This window comes from Drosophila erecta, unplaced genomic scaffold, assembly GCF_003286155.1.
Source record: "Drosophila erecta strain 14021-0224.00,06,07 unplaced genomic scaffold, DereRS2 tig00000000-arrow-pilon, whole genome shotgun sequence".
NCBI classification, from domain to species: Eukaryota; Metazoa; Arthropoda; class Insecta; order Diptera; family Drosophilidae; genus Drosophila; species Drosophila erecta.
The window spans coordinates 504,796-522,366 of NW_020825194.1; the positions used below are offsets into that span (position 1 = coordinate 504,796).

A 17,571-nucleotide genomic window follows, 5' to 3' on the forward strand; every position below is an offset into this window, starting at 1 on the left:
GCGAAACAACAGGACAAACAATCGGCGGGCAAGGAGGAAGCTCCGCCAATGCCAAAGGACCCACTGTCTCGCTCCGCCCGGAATCAACGAGCCATCCGGCAACTTGGTTATCCATTCCGTCGACATCGCAGCATCGACATCCATGCCATCGACTTTCGCCAGGAGCGGTATTCCGCGATGCTTGTGGAGTGCAGCTCGTTAGGCACGAACGAGCAGAGCAGCAGAAAGCCCAGCGAGCCCAGCGAGCCCAGAAACCCAGACAGACAGACAGGGAGACAAGCTGGCAAGGACATAAACAGCCAGCTTTCCACCGAGTGGCGGGTCGGCAGGGGAGGGGGAGGTGTTAGTGGTGGCAAGGACACCCGACACCCGATACCCGACGCCCATCCTTAATGCCAATTTCAGGCGCTGCATTTCCCCCTCGAAGAAGGTCTGTTTGAATACTAATTGGAATCGAGGGAATCGGTGCGTCTATTCCGAATTTATTCCGAAGTAATTACCATTTAACAGGCCATGCAAGTTCTCAGCTGGGCTGCATAAATTCGGTTTAAATATTGCCCAAAATAAAGCCTCTCGAAGGCCAGCCTCCGCCGAGCTCTTGGCATATATAGTTTTCTTTAGCGTTTCCATTTTTTGCGCATCTTGAATGCCAATTTGGGCAGCGCCACTCAAACCACTGAGAGAAATCCATCTGAACAACCCAACCGACAACTAATTGGCCACTGCTCCTATTGCGCTGGCTGTGCCTGGATTACAGTCCATTGACCACAACATGTTTCTTAAATATTCGCCAAAAGCATATTCGCCTTGCCAGCATTTCTCCCAGTGCCACATTCATCCCGGATCCGGCAGGACTGTCCGTCGAAAAGCCAATCTGCTCAACACTTTGTTTGCCGCCGCCATTGTCGATGCTGTCGACCCCAATTTGCAGAGCTCCTTGTCGCGCTCATATTGATATACATAGCTGCGCCTTTTGGAGCATCCCCCACTTCGCCACGCTTATCCCCGGATCCCTGGAACCGCATCTCTGGTGGGTTTTTAATACATAGCGTATCCCTATGCAAACAAGGCGGACTGTCAGCAGGTTACAGGTAATCTCCTGCCAGGACGGCGGGCGCGAATAATTCAAGGCAGCTCACGTAAATTTTAAGTTTCGTCATTAAGATTATTGGACTAAGAAAAATTTGGTCAATGCATGCGCGGAATTTTTCATGAAGGGACGCCGTGGAGGATGCCAAGGCCAGGTGATGAATCGAGGGACGCGCTAAGCAGGTTAGTCAATGGTGTACACAAGATGCTGTGCTGCCTTTAAGTTCCAGGCATTTGAACGAATGAGGCTACAATGGGACTCTTATATTCTCAGAATTTACAAATTGCAGGTAAGATTAGCTAGGGGATCTTTATGCACCATGCATAATAAATGGACGTTACAGATTCAAATCCTTCGATACTGGCGACCATTTCCCGAAATTCTCAAGATTAATATGCGAGAAATATACAATTTAAGAAAAGCGATTTGAATTGATTCCGTGGCTAATTCCAAATGCTTTTCCTAATTAATTCTGCCGATAAATAACAACATCCTTCAGGGTGTGTAAAATGGAAAACGCGCTTGTCCTTGTCCCCGCCATTGTGGCCATTGTGCAGGAGCAGCGGGCCCGGGACACGTGTCCCGTGAACCTTTCAGGGCCATTCCATCAAGTCCGAAAAGGTCTTCAGCCAACTCACTCTGGGGAAACTTTCTCTAAATTCTTTCATACGTCTGCAGCTTTTCCCAGTTCTTTTCTGCTCGTTTTCTTACTTTGTGTGTAAGCAAATTGCCCAATTTCGTTCCCTTTGCCTGCCTTTCTGGGGTTTTCCTTTGGCGGGGTTATCAACGCATTATCTTCGTGAAAAGGAGTGCAGTTGGAAATGGTTGGGGCAGCGGGGCCACTGAAACACGGCCAAGGGGGAGGGAGGCAGCCGCGCCGCCAACAATAACACACAAAGAGCGGATGGGCGCAAAGTGGCAGAGGAAGCGGGGGGTCGGAAAAGCCGGGGGGGAAATAGGAAAAATGGTGAGCAGAGCTGGCCAAGAGCACTAGTCGCCGGCTGGGTGAAAAGCAATAATCTAACATTTCAGCACATTTTACAGTTCACTGAATTAAATAAAGAAACTTTGAGCTCACAAACGCACGCACACACTGCCACTCACACACACACGCACACAGACACACACACGCACACAGATTAAAACCTATGAGCATAGAGCTGCCGCTGTCTACGTGGCGTATGCGTATTTCCACAAGTTCGAATGTGCTCGTCCTTAACTTCATGGGCTATATGAAGAGTTGGGCTAATCTCGCATCCTTCGGGCTGATGTGGCATGAATTGGGGATGTTAGTTCTACAAAATATTCAGCTTGTTGTATTAACTTTGATAATCTACTAGATCTATGTAGTTGCAAACGAAGGTTTCAGATGAATCATGAGACCCGGCAGAAGGGCATTCCACAGATTGTCCCGATGTTTTTCCAGCTAATGCTTGGCCTCCAGATTGTGTGTCTATACGAATGCATGGAGTTGCTTGCTCGAATGTTTCCACAAAACTCAAGCGGGTGGGGACTCAAACATTTGGACGGGACTCCTTCTAAGCAGCGTCTTCTGGCTGAGCTAAGAGCAAGGACTTCCAGGGTCGCACTGAGTGACTGAGCTGAGGAGCCAGCGAAGCAATTTTTATGGCAGCAGCAGAATTCTACGGGAGGAGCGCAAAGTAAATGCCGCGTTATGGGACCCGAGTTTCCGAGCTGCGAGTTTCCTAGCTGCCGCATGCCGCACTGCCTCGCTGCCTCACTGCCTCACTGCCACTGGGACAAGGGCACAGACGCACGCTGGAAAAGCGTGCTGGAAAAAATGAAAAGCACAAAAAAGGAAACACCAAAAGGGAAAAACTGCTGAGCTAACGATGTGTGATTTTTCTGTATGGCTGGCTGATGGGAGGCAAGTGGAGGTGGGGCACTGGGGCACAATCGGGCCGGGGTTGGGGCTCTTTTTTGGGTTTTTGGTCCGGGTTCGAGCCGGGGCATAAAAAAATAATAATAAATGAAAGTGTTGGCGCTGGCTCGTGGTACGTGTAATAACATTCAAGTGCGCCAAGTTTAATCTTTCAAAATGCTTATGCACAAAAAATAAGCTATAGCTATATAGCCCCAAGTCGGCGATGGGCGACTGGGGCGATGGAGTGTCAGCGGGCGCAAAGTAATGGGCAAAAAAATAATAAGCCAGGCCAGCGCCGAAAAAAATAAGGCGAGGGTAATTTACGTTTAGAGCCTGCAAAATTATTCAAATTAAAATTGTAAGTATTCTAACGCGTCGCAGGCATCTGCGGCCCACCAGCTGCGGTGCGCTGCAGGACCAGAAATGAGGCGAGTACACTGCCCAAAATCGGGTAGTTGCAGGCCAAAGGAGTTGAGGAGTTGAAGGTGAGTGAAAAGGTGCCTACAATTAAGCTAGCTTCAGACTCAAAATATATTGCATCAAACTACCAGACGCATTGTCAAGTGGACTTGTGTGAATTCCACTTTTCTTGCAGTGCAGGAAGAGTGAGAGAGGTAGAGCGGGAAGAGGACAGAGACAAGCGAGGAAGCGAGAGCGCTGACCCAGCGCTGTGTTAAATTAGCTGGGACACTTAATTTCTGTTGACGCGCACATTTTTCTATGGAAATTAACGCTAAATAATTTTTTGGATTCGCCAGCGAATCGTTCAGGCAGCAGACCGAGGCGAAGGACCTCCTCCTCGCGGCGGATTCGTTACCCAGGACTTCCTTGGCCCTCCATTTGCTTTCGGCTTAGGCTGGAGTTGGCAATTAGGCCCGGGGTGTTTGAATTAGTTTCGTGTTTTAATGAGTTTCATAACTTTTTGGTTCCGTTGTAAATTCAGCAGCAGCAACAAAGCACACATAAAAGATGCGTGCAACGGTTAAAACGGTGGGTGGTGGAAAAGCGGGAAAAGCAGGCGGAGAACGAGCAGATTTCCATGTTACTGCTGAGGGAAACCCCCGGGTGGATTTATGTATGTATTTGTTAGCCATACCCAGTTGACATAAGCGAGAGCAAAGTGGCAAAAGGCAACATGAAAAATGCTTTAAATCTTCGCAGGGCGCGGGGTGGGTGGGGGCGGGCGTTTAGGGTCGGAGGTCAGGTCTCAGATGTGTGTCTGTGTGCATGCTAATGATATTTTAAGAGAGCTTTCACTGGGCCGCACATGTGTGAGTGGGCAAAGTGAAAAATTATTTATGTTGCATACTTATTGGAGCATGCAAATGCGCATTGTTATGCAAAACGGCGCTGAATTCCGCCCATCAATTGCATTAACCAGCGAATCAAGCTATCCAGCAATTTGGCATGCACTATTTAAGCGCTCTAATTAATTAAACATCACAGAGCCGAGCCAGCACACGCCGGCGGAAAAAACAATGCGAAAACAGCCGACAAAAGGGAGCGAAAATTCCAATGACAAATGGGGCTCGCTGTTAAATATTTGCAGGAAACCCTTTTTCCGGCATTAAAACAGAAAAACACCAAACGTTTCTATCTCCTGTGCACACACCATTTATTTCCCTGACTGTAGCCACCATTCAACTGTAATTACTTAGGTAGACCCGATCCGAAACGATACGGGATATAAGCCTCTTTTGCAGAGAAAGAAAAACTTGGAATTCGCTTTTAATTTTTCATTGTTAAATTGCCATTTCGTGGGCCACTGCCACGGAAAGCGGAGACAGCAGAGTGTGGCAAGTGCAGGGATGCGCAAAAACAGAAGCGGAAACCCAAGGAAAAACCCAAAGCAAAACAGTGGCAGCGGCAGAAAACTGAGGCTGGCAAAGGGACAAGCAAATTGAAACTTTATACAGTTGGCAGAAGTTGAACGGAGCAAATCAAAGGCAGCAAGCCCGAAAGGGCTAACAAATTTGCAACATTTTGCAGGTCCGTGAAATGGGAACCGATTTTGATGTAGGTCAGGTCGGGCCAGTCGAAGAGATTGAAACAAATTTAATAACACCGAGCTGAGCCGAGCAGGCACTGTGAGAAACCCAGCCTCATTAGTGCTGAATGTTTAAGTTTCGTGATTAGTTTGATTTAATAAAGCCATTGACACGGAGGGCTTACAAATTAATATTCCTCGCTCCTGGACAAAGAGCGGAATTTATAAGGCTTTACGGCTCAGGTATTCACAGCAATCCAGGACTGAATAGCATTGTTTTGGGTCAGCAGAGGTGTACATGAATAATAATAATAATGCTAATAAAAGACAGCAGCCAGCGAAGCAAATTAAATCCTGAATTGAACATAAGACAAATAAGAGCAACTTGTGAGCTATCTTTATAAGAGTCTGCCAAAGAAATACTGACAGAAATAGATAGCACTCGCAAAAAGAAATAAATAATAGTGGTAAACAATGGCCAGTTTCTAGAGTTCAGGCAAAAGCGTAAACTGGAACTGATTGCTCCGCACTGAATTTAATAAAGTTAAAAAACTCAAGCCAGTCAGTTGAATTCGTACGCAAAACCCATTAAGAGCAGCCAGGAAGGCACTCGTATCATGGCAGAATCTCTTGCAAAATAAATGCGGAGGGAAATAAATAAATATCAAACCATAAATAAATAAAAGTTGTGAACAAGCAAATGCCCTGTCCACCAGTTGGCAAACATTTACAACTCCAGAAAAACCAGAAAAACCAGCAAAGGCAGCACAAGCAGCACCAGTAGCCAACCAGCGAAGATACAAGATACACACGTCAGCGTCGGCTTTGTGTACTCGTATCTCGTGGGTAGTTGCGGTCGTGGGCGGCGACACGCCCCCTTCGCACAAAAATCAATATGTTGATTTGAACTTTCCGCTCGCTTCGCCCCTTTTTGCGTTTTTCTGTTTGGCCACAAACTTTTGCGCCAATGAATTGTATTTTGGCCAACTCAACTCAATGAAAGAAGTGGAGGTCGAAAGGAGCCATTATCTGCTTACATATTCATGTGTATGTACCATAAAAGTCGGTATGTATTTCTATATATAAGCGGATATTTTTGACACTTCAAAAATTGGAATATCTCAAGAGTCGAGCCGACAGCCGAACAAAATGCCCTGTGTAATTTTTCATGACTCTGCGCCCCATCTGGGACCCACTGGTTACCAGCTCCATTCGAAATCGTAGCAGATTGAGCTGTTGAGCTGGGGGATTGCGAATAAAAATGGGAATGGGCATCCCCTCCAGATACGGAGGCGGAGGAGCCAGGATGACAACTGGGCCCGCTCCTCCATCGCAGCTCCGTATTTTGGCAGTGTGCGGCCTGGCACTTTTTTATTATTTCGCAAATATCGATAAGAACAGATAGCCGGGTATCGCCGACGAGAACTCAGAGCCATCTCGTGTCACTCCGGCTGTCTTTCCCACTTCGCCCTCGCAATATTTGGGGACAGTAAATGTTTGCTAAATATCCTCAGTAAATACTTGGCAGCTTATGTGGGTGCTGCACACACATAATCATTCGCACATAAATAAATAAGTGTGTTCTACAGTGGAATCATGGCTTACTTACAGTGCTACTCGGCTGTGAAGGCTCCAAGGAGTGTGCCAAAGTCCTGCAAGAAAAATAAAACACGAAAGGTTACATATCATACACAATGGTTACATAGACAGTTCATAAAACCCATTATGCTTGCACACTTGAACACGTCTTTAAACTATAAACAAGTCATTCAAATGGAATGGAAAACTATCACCTTCCATTTAGCTTGAGCCCCTTACAACGGATGAAGCCCCCCCGGGATAAAAGTCAGGGCGATATCACTGTTTAACTGCTCGGCTGAATGATTCCTCCGAATCCTTAGCTCTTTGAGGCTGTCAGGAGTACTTACTGTACTCCGCTGAGCCCGCTGAGCCCGCCTCTGTTGGACGGATGGCTGACAGCAGTGAGGACTGGCACATAATGCACTTTAAGCTCGTCTGGGAGGAGCAGCGTAATGTGCGAGGGCCCTATTAATGAATTTATGTATTCGTAAACGCATCGAATACCAACCCAATCAACGCTGCGTATACGCAATCTGCGAGAGTTCATGTTGCCAGTTCATGGCGAGGCTTACCCAAGAAATTGGTATTATTTTACATACATCTGCACGTTTGGGCTCCCAAGTCTCGGGCGATTCATTAGTTTCTATTTCAGTGGCTGGCAATTCAATCAGGTTGATCAGTTTTCAATATTGTAGCTATATTGCCCAAGTCTATCCCGCCCTTCTTGGGCCTCGTTGGCATTCTCTAGTTTCATGGCCGTTCGGAAGGCAGTAAAGTAAATTTAGTTAACCAACCATAAAAAAATGTGTGCGCAATGTGGTGAGTGCTTTGGCCACTGCCACAACCTTGCCAGCCCCCAACTCGGTACACTTACTATTCGCCCTGCTCCGGTACTCACACATATTACGTATACGACACATAGTTGGGCGGAAAGTTGACGATGTGGTTGTAGTTGCTGCTGCTTTGCTGCTCATTAGAGCCGCGTTCGCGCCGAAAAATCTGTGGCACATAAAAGTGTGCAACATCAAATGTGCTAACGACCAGCCCACACGGTGAGAAATGCTCAAGAATTCGCGAAAGCAGTGTATAATTTAAATTAAATTCCGAAATAGGGAACTATTACTGATCAATTTAATGAACACTAAAATGAATTTAAGCATGCCACAGTATTATCTGTGGAATTGTTCATTATATTCACTTCCATTTCTATATGTATGCCTTTTCGGATAAGGCGAAACCATCAATAGCTCTCCAATACTACTATTACGTACTATGATATCATGCGATACGTATCTGACCTAATAGCTGACCCGATTGTTGGTATTTTGTCGCGGTGCAGCTTCGAAAGAGAAAGCCATGGATGGAGATAAATAGCAAGTGCTGCCGGGTGATTCCCAGATATTATCAGAAAAGTTATTGGCGGTCTGGGTGGTCAGTGGGTAAGTGGGGAGTGGGAGAGGCGAACTGCTGCTGAGCATTAAATTTATGAATCCACAGCGAAGTGTCTGCCTCCACTCGGTGGCCCATAACTCGAAGTCAGCTTAGAGCCGGGCATCCAGAATCCAGAGTCCAGAGTCCAGAATCTAGGATCCACTAACCAGTAACCATGGCGACTGTGGCGCCGACAGGAAGTTACGTGACTCGTGGGCATAAGTCCGAGCTGCACTTCACCTTATTTGCTTGGACTTCATCTGCTTGCTCCTCTTCCTGGCTCCACTAATGGCCAAGTCGGGCCAAGTCGGGCGAAGCAGTCAAGTGATAAATTCCGGGCCAAATAGAAACGAAGTGGCCGAGAAATTTACATTATCACGCGAGGCGCGAGGCGGTCAGCAGCTGAACTCTGGACAATATAGTTATGCAAATAGCGCCACGAATTATATAAATTGCGTATACGCAGCGTTGCCCAGACACATTGATATAAATTCATATTCAAATGGCCAAAAGCGAAAGTGGGGGAAACGAAAACATTTGCACAACATTCGAGATACTCGCACACCCGCCTATCTCCAACTTGCCGCTGGGATGGAATGGGATGGGATGGGCCACTGTGTCTCCGGCAAATTAGGGCGGGCGCAAAGGAAAAAGGACAAAGGGCCTGCAAATAGCGGAAAATGTTAAACGACCGACCGTCTACCATCGAAGTCGGAGGTACGCAAATTGATATTTTTCTACAACATGCAAATAACACGAGTAATGCGACTGCAGAGCGAGGGAAAGTGGGGAGCTGGGGAGCTGGGAGCTGGGAGGCCTCCCTGCGCAAATAAATGATCTGATAAGACAACAACAAACGTAAAAAATTTATGCATGCCAACTAAAGCACACACACAAGCAAACACACACGCAGACCCTCCGGAAGTGGGTGGTAAATGGCTGGGTGGCCACGTGTAGGATGCTGTGAAAAAATGAAATAAAGTTAAACAGGATATTTCAGCAGCAGCGGCGGCAGCGGCAGCGGCAGCAAACAAAACAACCGAAAGTAAAAGCTAACGAGGGGCGGCGGAGTTGGGGTCGGGGTCGGGGTTGGGGGCGTGGCAAGGACGTTGCCAGGACACATTCCGATTCGGTGTGTTAAAATGTAATAGCAACGTTAATGAACACGAACGCAGTCGCAGTCGCAATGGAAATGGTCGCATAAAAAAGGCAACGATTTGCCCCGGCCTCTGCTCCCCTCCCTTCCCTTCCCTTCCTTCCATTTTTTGTTTTCGCCTCCCCCTATTTTTTCGCCCGCCCCACAGGTTGTGGTTGTAAAACACGCACACACTCTGGCCCACAGCAGGACTCACACCCACACAGCCGCACAGCCACAGCCGCACAACCATGAACCCATACATCCAAAGACAGGACATTAGCAGGGAGAGCAAAAAGTTAGCAAAGCGCAGGATGTGCGCGGATGAGAGCCAAACAAATCTCAGCCACGCACGTATTTGGCAGCCTCGTGTAGCCAGCCCCCACCCACTGGCGCTTTCTCCGCTTTTCCCGCCTTTCCCGCCTTTCCCGCTTTCCCCCAACTCCGCCCAATCGAGGTTCGCTTTCTTTGTTGTCTCCCAAAAACCAATTGCGCTGTCGTCCTCGTCATCGCGCGCTATTGATACACTGGCGGAAAATGGGGCTGAATAACTCTGCTGTGTGCATTTGCTGTTCCCTTTTCAGATTTCCACAATAAATTCCGAGCAATACAAATGGCCTAATAACATATTGTTTTTTCGCAGTGTTCGTAATGTGCCTGCCTTGGCTGCCGCACCCACCTCCGCCTCCTTCATCGATTCCCACTCCGACTCCCGACTCCCGACTCCAGTTCGTTGCCCGGTCCGCACCCAATCGTCGCCCAATGCTGCGGGGAATGTCACCACTTGGTGATGCGTGAACAGGCGCAGACAGTGATTCAATCACTGCTATGTGCCAACTTAGTGGAATGCGTGTGCTGTGCAGGACCAGCTCACAGGATCAACTAAGTAGTTTGAATAGTAGTTGTGGGAAATGTCTTAGTTGATCCATCGTCACAATATGAACCACACCATTCACTGACTTTTTAGGTTGAAATTGTAAAGCAAAGCGTTTCTATCCCGCTTTTTCCCGGTTTCAGCTTTTCCAGCTATCTCCAGCATGTAAGAAAAGCGCAGGCTAAGGAGCTTATGAGATTATAACTCCCTGTGCTTCGATTCTTTCGCGCGAGTGGCTGGGGAAACCTGCTCACTAAGCCGGGGCTTAATGGTAGTTGGAGGGATCCCTGGGCACACAAGGGTTCCAATTAACCAGAGGAGAGAAATGCGAGTTCTCTGCAGCAATTATAAACTAATTCCAGTTCCAGGCTGAATCACAGTTTTGCCCCATCACTGTTATCCTGTTTGCCCGGCGAAGGAGCAGGAGTTTCCATGGCAGGGAGATGGCTGTTTCGAGGCTGTCGACTTCAATGAGGCAGTTCACACCGTTGGCCTGGCATTTGGCATTTGATGAGCATCTCGTGCGCGACACTTTGGCTCCATAATGATGCGTGTGTCGCCCCCAAATCCTGCCCCAAGCAGCCCCAGCAAAGTCGAGGCCCAATTTGCGGATCTTGGCTTGTTGCTCGGCTCATAAACATTGCAGCTTACTTCTGGGAAGACGTTTTTATGTCATCCGATCCGTTAACGAATTTTCCAATAGACCCTTTGCCATTCGGCGGCTGCTCAATTTTCCGCCCCGAATTACCAAATTGGATGTCCAATACTTGCTGGGGTTAAGCAGCAGGCAATTTATGAATACCTTAATACGGTTTATAGTCGAAATATTTACCCACCAAAAACACAGCCTGAAATGCGAGAACATCCCGGCCCAATAATAAAAAGAAGCCCACCAGCCTGACAACGCGCGTTGGAGATCTCGATGTCCTGGCCGACTCGGGGGTAATGAAAATAACTGACATTAAGCAGATGAAGCGGTCCTGGGCAACGTGGCCAAATGGTCGGACGGGCGGACGGGCGGACGGGCGGATGGGCGGATGGAAAATGCGGAAAATCGGCAGAAAGTCGGCAGAAGTGGGAAATCGGCAGCCAGCGGCGAAGAGCTGCGAGTGGAGCATAAAATATTAAACGGGAAACCTTCGTAATTAAAGTGAAATGAATTTAAGTACGCAAATTGGACGTTGAGGAAGTCAGGAGTCAGGACACGTGTCCTCGCATCCTCGTCTCGATGTCTGCACTTGGAGGAATTCTTGGAGCTTAGTAATACCAGTTTATTAAATATGCATAGATCAATGCAAAAGAAAAGTTACTGAAATAAATAAAAGTTACCGTAGGAATTCGAAACTGAGAAGGACTGAGTTCAAACCTATAAAATCTCGCTTATTGCCAAATCGACTGCACCATTGCGCGCAGTGTAATGGCTTGGTGACGCAGAGAAGGTCCACCACACGAGTATACGTATAATTAAGTGGTCACCAAGCCCCGGCCTTCGAAAAGCCACTTGAATTGACCAATCTGAGCTTTGACTTTGAAGTGAGTTTGCCTCACATTATATGTGCACAATTCAAGGACCCACACAAGCCGCTGTAGCACGGCTTTTTCCCGGGCTAATTAAAATGCAGTTAAGTATTTATTTTCTCATAATTGAGGTGGCCGAATGAAAAAGTCAAGTTGCCGCAGAGCCAGCGCCCCAAAGGCCAACAGCTGGCCAATTAATTTCAAGTGCACATTAGAGGGCCCGAGATGATTGAGCCATTGATTGCCCTTGCACATACTACTTGGAGTCTAATTGGTGCGCAACTGGCTGACTGATAAGCTGGAATATGTCACTCTATGCCTTATATATGCAATGCCTTCATGGGCATCGCAATCGGCCAAGGTTACTTTCCAATTATTCTGTGTGATTTCACGCATTCCTGCATTTGTCTAGACTGAAAGGCAATACGTAGGCACCGAGTTCCGATGAAATTCGCCGATGTTTCGCTTAATTAGCAGAGGCCTTCGGCAAATGATTGATTCGTGCGTGTGAGCTTGTTTGAATTAGGTTAATCAATTAGCCGATTCGCGCATCGATCCATCTGGGAATCTGAAGATGGGACACCCCCAAATGGAACTTGGGATACCAAGTTCCCTTGGAAGCACCAAAAACCAATTGGGCTAATTTTGCGACCTGCAAATGGGACCTGCGAGTAACCCTTTCAGCGGGCGCATCCGACAATAGAGCACATGAGGACGACATGGTCCTATGCCCCAAAAAGGACTGGGAAAACTTATCGCTGGCATTGGCAAATTGTCGCCATCATTTTCTGGGAGCGGTTGGGGGTCTATTTTCCGCAGCGACCGAGGATGAGATACAAAACTGTAACTGCGGGTAACTTGAGTAGCCATTTCCACTCATTCGCATTCACATTCGCATTTCCAGGGCATCCCCTTTCCCATTCCCTTTCCCACTCCCGTTCCTTTGCGACTCTGCCCCCTTTAGCCCCTTTTAGCCACTTCAACTGCGGTTTCATTAGCCGCGGTCTCTGTCAACTGTTGTTCTTCCTCCGCTCGTTGCCACTGGTTGGCTTCCTCTAATTTCGTTAAGTTTCGTTGCCACAACAGGAAACCGAGTGTGTGCCACAATTTTTTCCCATCCGCAGTTAATGCCTCCCCCGCCGAAGAGGCCAGTTTTAGCCACCACTGCACTCGAACAAAAGTTGTGGCATGGCCAAAAGTTGTATTTTCATGTAAAAGTGCCTTTTGGCGCTTGAAACGCTCAGTGCTTGGATAGCACAAATAACGTAATTAATATTTATAGAAGTCAAGATGGGAATATTTTCCTCAAGTGTAAATTGCGGCATCCTCCTTGCTCCCCTTGCTCCGCCTGGAAACATCTGCGTCTCGCTCCGCCGTCAAATGCAATTAACAAAACACGCTCCTAGCATAAAGTCATTAGTTATTCCATTTCATGAATATCCCTCTCTCGATTCGAACGCTTCGTTGGACATGTTTATGTGTGTGTGAGCCAGCTTGGAGCATATGCTGCGAGTGTGTGAGTGGAGGACGGGGATGGCGGGTTGGGGAAGGGGGCACTGTGTGACTTAAAGCCCTGACCATTGACCAAAACCAAGGTCCAAAACAAATGTACATAACAATATTATTGGTGGATTTTCGCAAAACGGCCGAGAGCATGCTTTAACTACAGCACCACCCCCTGGGGCACGCCACCTACCCCCACCCCCCTTCCCCTTCGGACAGCCCCTTCTCCCTGCGGATCCCCTGGAACCATCCAAGTCCTGGCTAAATTGCCATTCAGTGTTGTACACCGTCATTGGTGTTCGTTGTCCGGCGTCACGTTGTTTGCTTTCACCTCAAGCCAAGTTTGCGAATGTTTCCCGTGCCCCCGGTCGGAAACCCCATCCCATAGCACTCCCTACCATGCCACACCATGCCATCATACCATCCCATCCAGAGCCCCGATTCGCACACCCTTCAGCCGGAAAGCGTGTACGCCGGATAAACTTTTCGGCATGAGTTCTTATAGGCAAAAATGGGTTTTCAATACTCAAAGATTTATGAGTCTATGAATCTTGTACCCATGCATGTACCCAAGTGAGTGTCGGGGTGGGCACTGAGAAAAAAGTGATGTACGTGCAATAGCAAAAATGAGTCTCCATGGAAATTGCCCAACTTGAGAATAAAAATGTTTTCCTTTCACTCTTTAAGCGACCATGCGATATGGTAATTTAAAAATGGGATAAACGTTTTTTCCTCTGCATGGCCATGAGATACTAACACCCGCTCCTCCGCTCCTCCGCCCTGAGCACATTGCATAATCCTCGGCGAAGATCCCGGCCAGAACCGAAACGGAACCACTGGAGCGGCAGAAGAGTCTGAAGAGGCCAAAAGCAAACACCACAAATTAGTCGGCATATAACACGAACCGGTAAATGGCTAAGAAGTGAACGGGAGGGGGGCGGTGGGGCGGTGCGATTCGCCAGGAGAACAACAAATAGAAATCAAGTGAAATTCCTGGGCAAGCAAAGTTTTCCATTTCATTTTTCGGATTTTGCTCATCTATTTTTTCTTATTTTTTTTTTTCTTGCCTTTTGGATTCCCGAGCAAAGTTGGGGCAGCTGCCACATGGAACATGAATCAACACAGAAAGTCCTCAAAAGTTCTCGGGGATGATTTAATTAGAATTCTCGAAGATGTCACCCAGGGCTATGCCCCCAGTTCGGCCTGGCTTGGTTTAAGCCGCCGTTGGGCAACGTTTAATTATGAAATTTTCAAGGTGGCAAGTTGGTAGGTAGATAGGTGGATGGTGGATAGGTGGATAGGTTGGTGGGTTGGCAAGGCGACGGGGAGATGCAAAAGGGGGACCAGGGACTCCCCACCTCAAGGTATTTTGTGGTAGATTAGCCGGGCGTTCAATGTGTTGATGCGGCAGAGGCGTGGAATCCTGATTGGTGTCGGGTGTCGGGTTTCGGGTGTCGGATGCTGGCAACGATGTGATAAGTTAATTGAAATTAAATTTTAATTTCATGGGATAAAGTTGCCTTCGATGAGATTGCTTTTGGTGGGCGTTAAGGTGCCCCTCCAAGTCCATATGGAAACGAAACCAGCGGGTGGAGCGGAGTGGAGTGGAGTGGAGTGGAGTGGGGTGGGTGTGCATACGTCCGAGCGAAGAGCAATCAAAAAGAAATCCCCCGGGTCTATTAACAGAATCGTTTCATTTCCCTCTTAATGGACAACTCACATGTCACGCTGCCTCTAAGAAAACTCATTTATACATTATGTATACGCCATGTTGAACACACAAGTTTCAATCTACGTCGCAACGGAGTCCTTGAGCTCTGCTCGAGGATGTTAATTGGAGTCGTTGCTGCCACATCGAAACACCTTGGGTTTCCCAGGAAGCCAAACACTCGAACAATCAGAATACGCCCGGGGCTCCTGAGTTCAACATCAGTTTTAATTATACAAATGCAAATGCAAACGAATCCGTCCGAGTTTCCAGTTAAGTAAACGGCAGGAGCTTACGCTTTTCGCCAGAAATCGATTCCCCAATCATAACTACAAGTGGCTATAATCAGCTCGTCCGGCGGGCAATGATTTTAGCAATTGGCCAACCACTCGGACCTAAACCCATCGGTTATCGCTTGTCGGTTAAATGGCCAAGGGCACCCATGGTCCTGGCCATTAACTATGCAAATAATGTGCGGGATAAAGACAAAATCGCCACAAGATTAATGCTTATTGATTTTCCCGGCCAGCGATAATTTGTTGCCACGCCAAATTGGGCGACAGTCGACAGTCGAGCGGCACTGAGTGAATGCGATTTTTCTGGCTTACTTTTCTATTTCTGGGCAAAGCCATTCCACGAATTTGATAAGCCCCTTTTGGAATTTTTCAGGATCCCGTCCCCCAAAAAGTTTTTGTGGGTATTTGCATTATTAAGTACGCGCACCGCTCCCCCGATTTTCCGATCTCCTGGCGTTCGGTTGCTTTGTGGGAAATGCGAAATGGAAAATGGGAAATGGAGACGGGAGAATGGGTGACGGGTCGGTCATCCATTGAGCCGAAGGTGTCACATTGCCCGGATTTTCTTATCAGACATCAAAGGACACCTTGCGGTGCCACCGCTCCCAGATCGTTGCCATTGCAACCCGCAAACGAAAATTGTGCCAGGCCGAGGAGGAAGGGGAAAACTCAGTGCCAAGTTTACGCATCCCCAGGAATTTTGGCTCCAGCCGGGTTTCTAACTTTCAGGTTTGTATAAATATTTTCGCTGGCTTGTTTGTCTGGTTTCGTCTGTTTAGCATTTCGGAATATTAATTAAAACAAACTTTCGGGGAATGTGAGCATTATTAAAAAGAAAGCTTACGTGCACTGCCTTCTTTTTTGGCAATTTTTTGGCTCGTCAAATCGGTTTTTGCACTTCCAAATGGTACACAAGCAATCCGTTTTGTTATGGAAAAATCTTTTCAAGTAAAAAAGAGCTACATTTAAATGCTGCCAAGTTGGAAGTTTTTCGAGAAGGCAATTAAATGCGAATCCTTACAGATACTTGTATACTTGTATGGCAAAGTCTTAGCAACGACTAGAATCCGGTTATCAGCGCTTTTGACGCATCAATAGGAACTGAAAAAACATAATCGATTTTTGGGACATTTACTCAGTGTAAATGGGTAAGAAACCCTTACTGGGACCCGAAATTCTTGCATCTAAAGGAGGCGAATGTTGTCAACCGGAATTGAACGAAACTTAGGGGCAAATAATTTTTGTTTAATATTGATGAACGTGAAAGCGGCAAAGGAGCAGGCGAACCCGCCGGAAGCCGGTAAAAGTATCCGAAAATGTATTAGAAAAGGTCTATAATTCGGGCGTTTCGCAAAGAAGTCCTTGTTTCGGTCGAAAAGGAATCCCCAAATGGAAGCCCGCGGTCCTGGGCAGCATTACCTGGATTTACTTAGCGCAACTTCAAAGGACACTTGCTCCCGCGGGAAGTGGCGCCCCCCAATTCGTCCACCATTCGCCCGACTTCTTATTTACTCTTCATCTCTTTATTTCACCGAAATTAGCTGGAAGTGAAAACGAAAACGAAACCAAAACCGAAACCGAAGCTGCAAAGGCAACCGAAACTGAAACTAAACGAATATCGAGCGGCAACAAAGCGGCGCAACAAAAGCCATCGCCAAACGCAAAGCAGAGCAGGCCCAATCCCAAAAACCCGGCCAGACCGAAGTCAACCTACTTTTGGACGCAACAGACTACGCCAGAACCGAGCGAGTATCCTATATGTGCCATGTAAGTGCACAGGGAGAAAAGGCTACCGAGATTACTCTGCCAATATTTACTCAACCCCTTCTGCTCTGTTGTTTTGCGGCGCCATAAAATCCACAAATATTGTAATTCAATTAACAGAATTCACATTCCTTCAGATGCGGAAATGCTATTAAGTGATAATGTAAGATAAATAACAACGCCCTCCCCTTTGAAAAGGATGTGGATTTGGGGTTCTTGGGAGCCCATTGCCAATTTTCATTTGAGCTGTAGGGATTTGGGAAGACGTTGGAAAGCAGCTCAAAAATTGCAAACTTCAGCCCAACACAATGGGCTACAATCCTTTTTCAGTCCGAAACAAAGTGCTGCCTACTTGGCAGTAACCACTTTTTCTGCCCGTGCACGAGTTCATTCGGTATGCGCCCGGATGGGAGGCGTGGAGTGGGTTTTTTGGGCAGACGGGCGGAGGACGTGTGCATGGGGGACAATTGGGCGCCCTGCGGCGGATTATTGAATTTTCCAGCATTCTCCGCTGACACTTGGCGCCCAATGCGCTACCGCTTACCTACGGCTGCTGTTGCTCCGCTCCTTGTTGCTGCTGGCTTGCTCCTGCGGGCCGCCTTCCGCTGCTCCGGCGGCTGCTGCTTACCGATTCACTGGCGCTGACGAAAATTCCAATGGCATTTCGCATAATTTACATATCTCCGAGTGCTTAGGCCAAGCGGGCCAAATGCATTGGACACAGTGTACAGGAGTGCGTGTGTGTGTGTACCCGATTTTCCGTTTATTTTCCGAATTTCCGCACTTTTTCCACAGACCC

General features: G+C 47.5%; 1 protein-coding gene across 1 annotated transcript in view; it reads right to left on the minus strand.

Annotated features, from left to right (window-relative positions):
* Window positions 1–17,458, minus strand: part of LOC6554297 — a 40,470-nt gene extending 23,012 nt beyond the window's left edge. The window contains exons 1-2 of the mRNA XM_001981029.3: window positions 17,401–17,458; window positions 6,572–6,614 (exon numbers count right to left, since the gene is read on the minus strand). The gene's annotated coding sequence lies outside the window, so the exon portion shown is untranslated. The remainder of the gene's footprint in view (window positions 1–6,571; window positions 6,615–17,400) is intronic.
* Window positions 17,459–17,571: the final 113 nt, after the last annotated feature.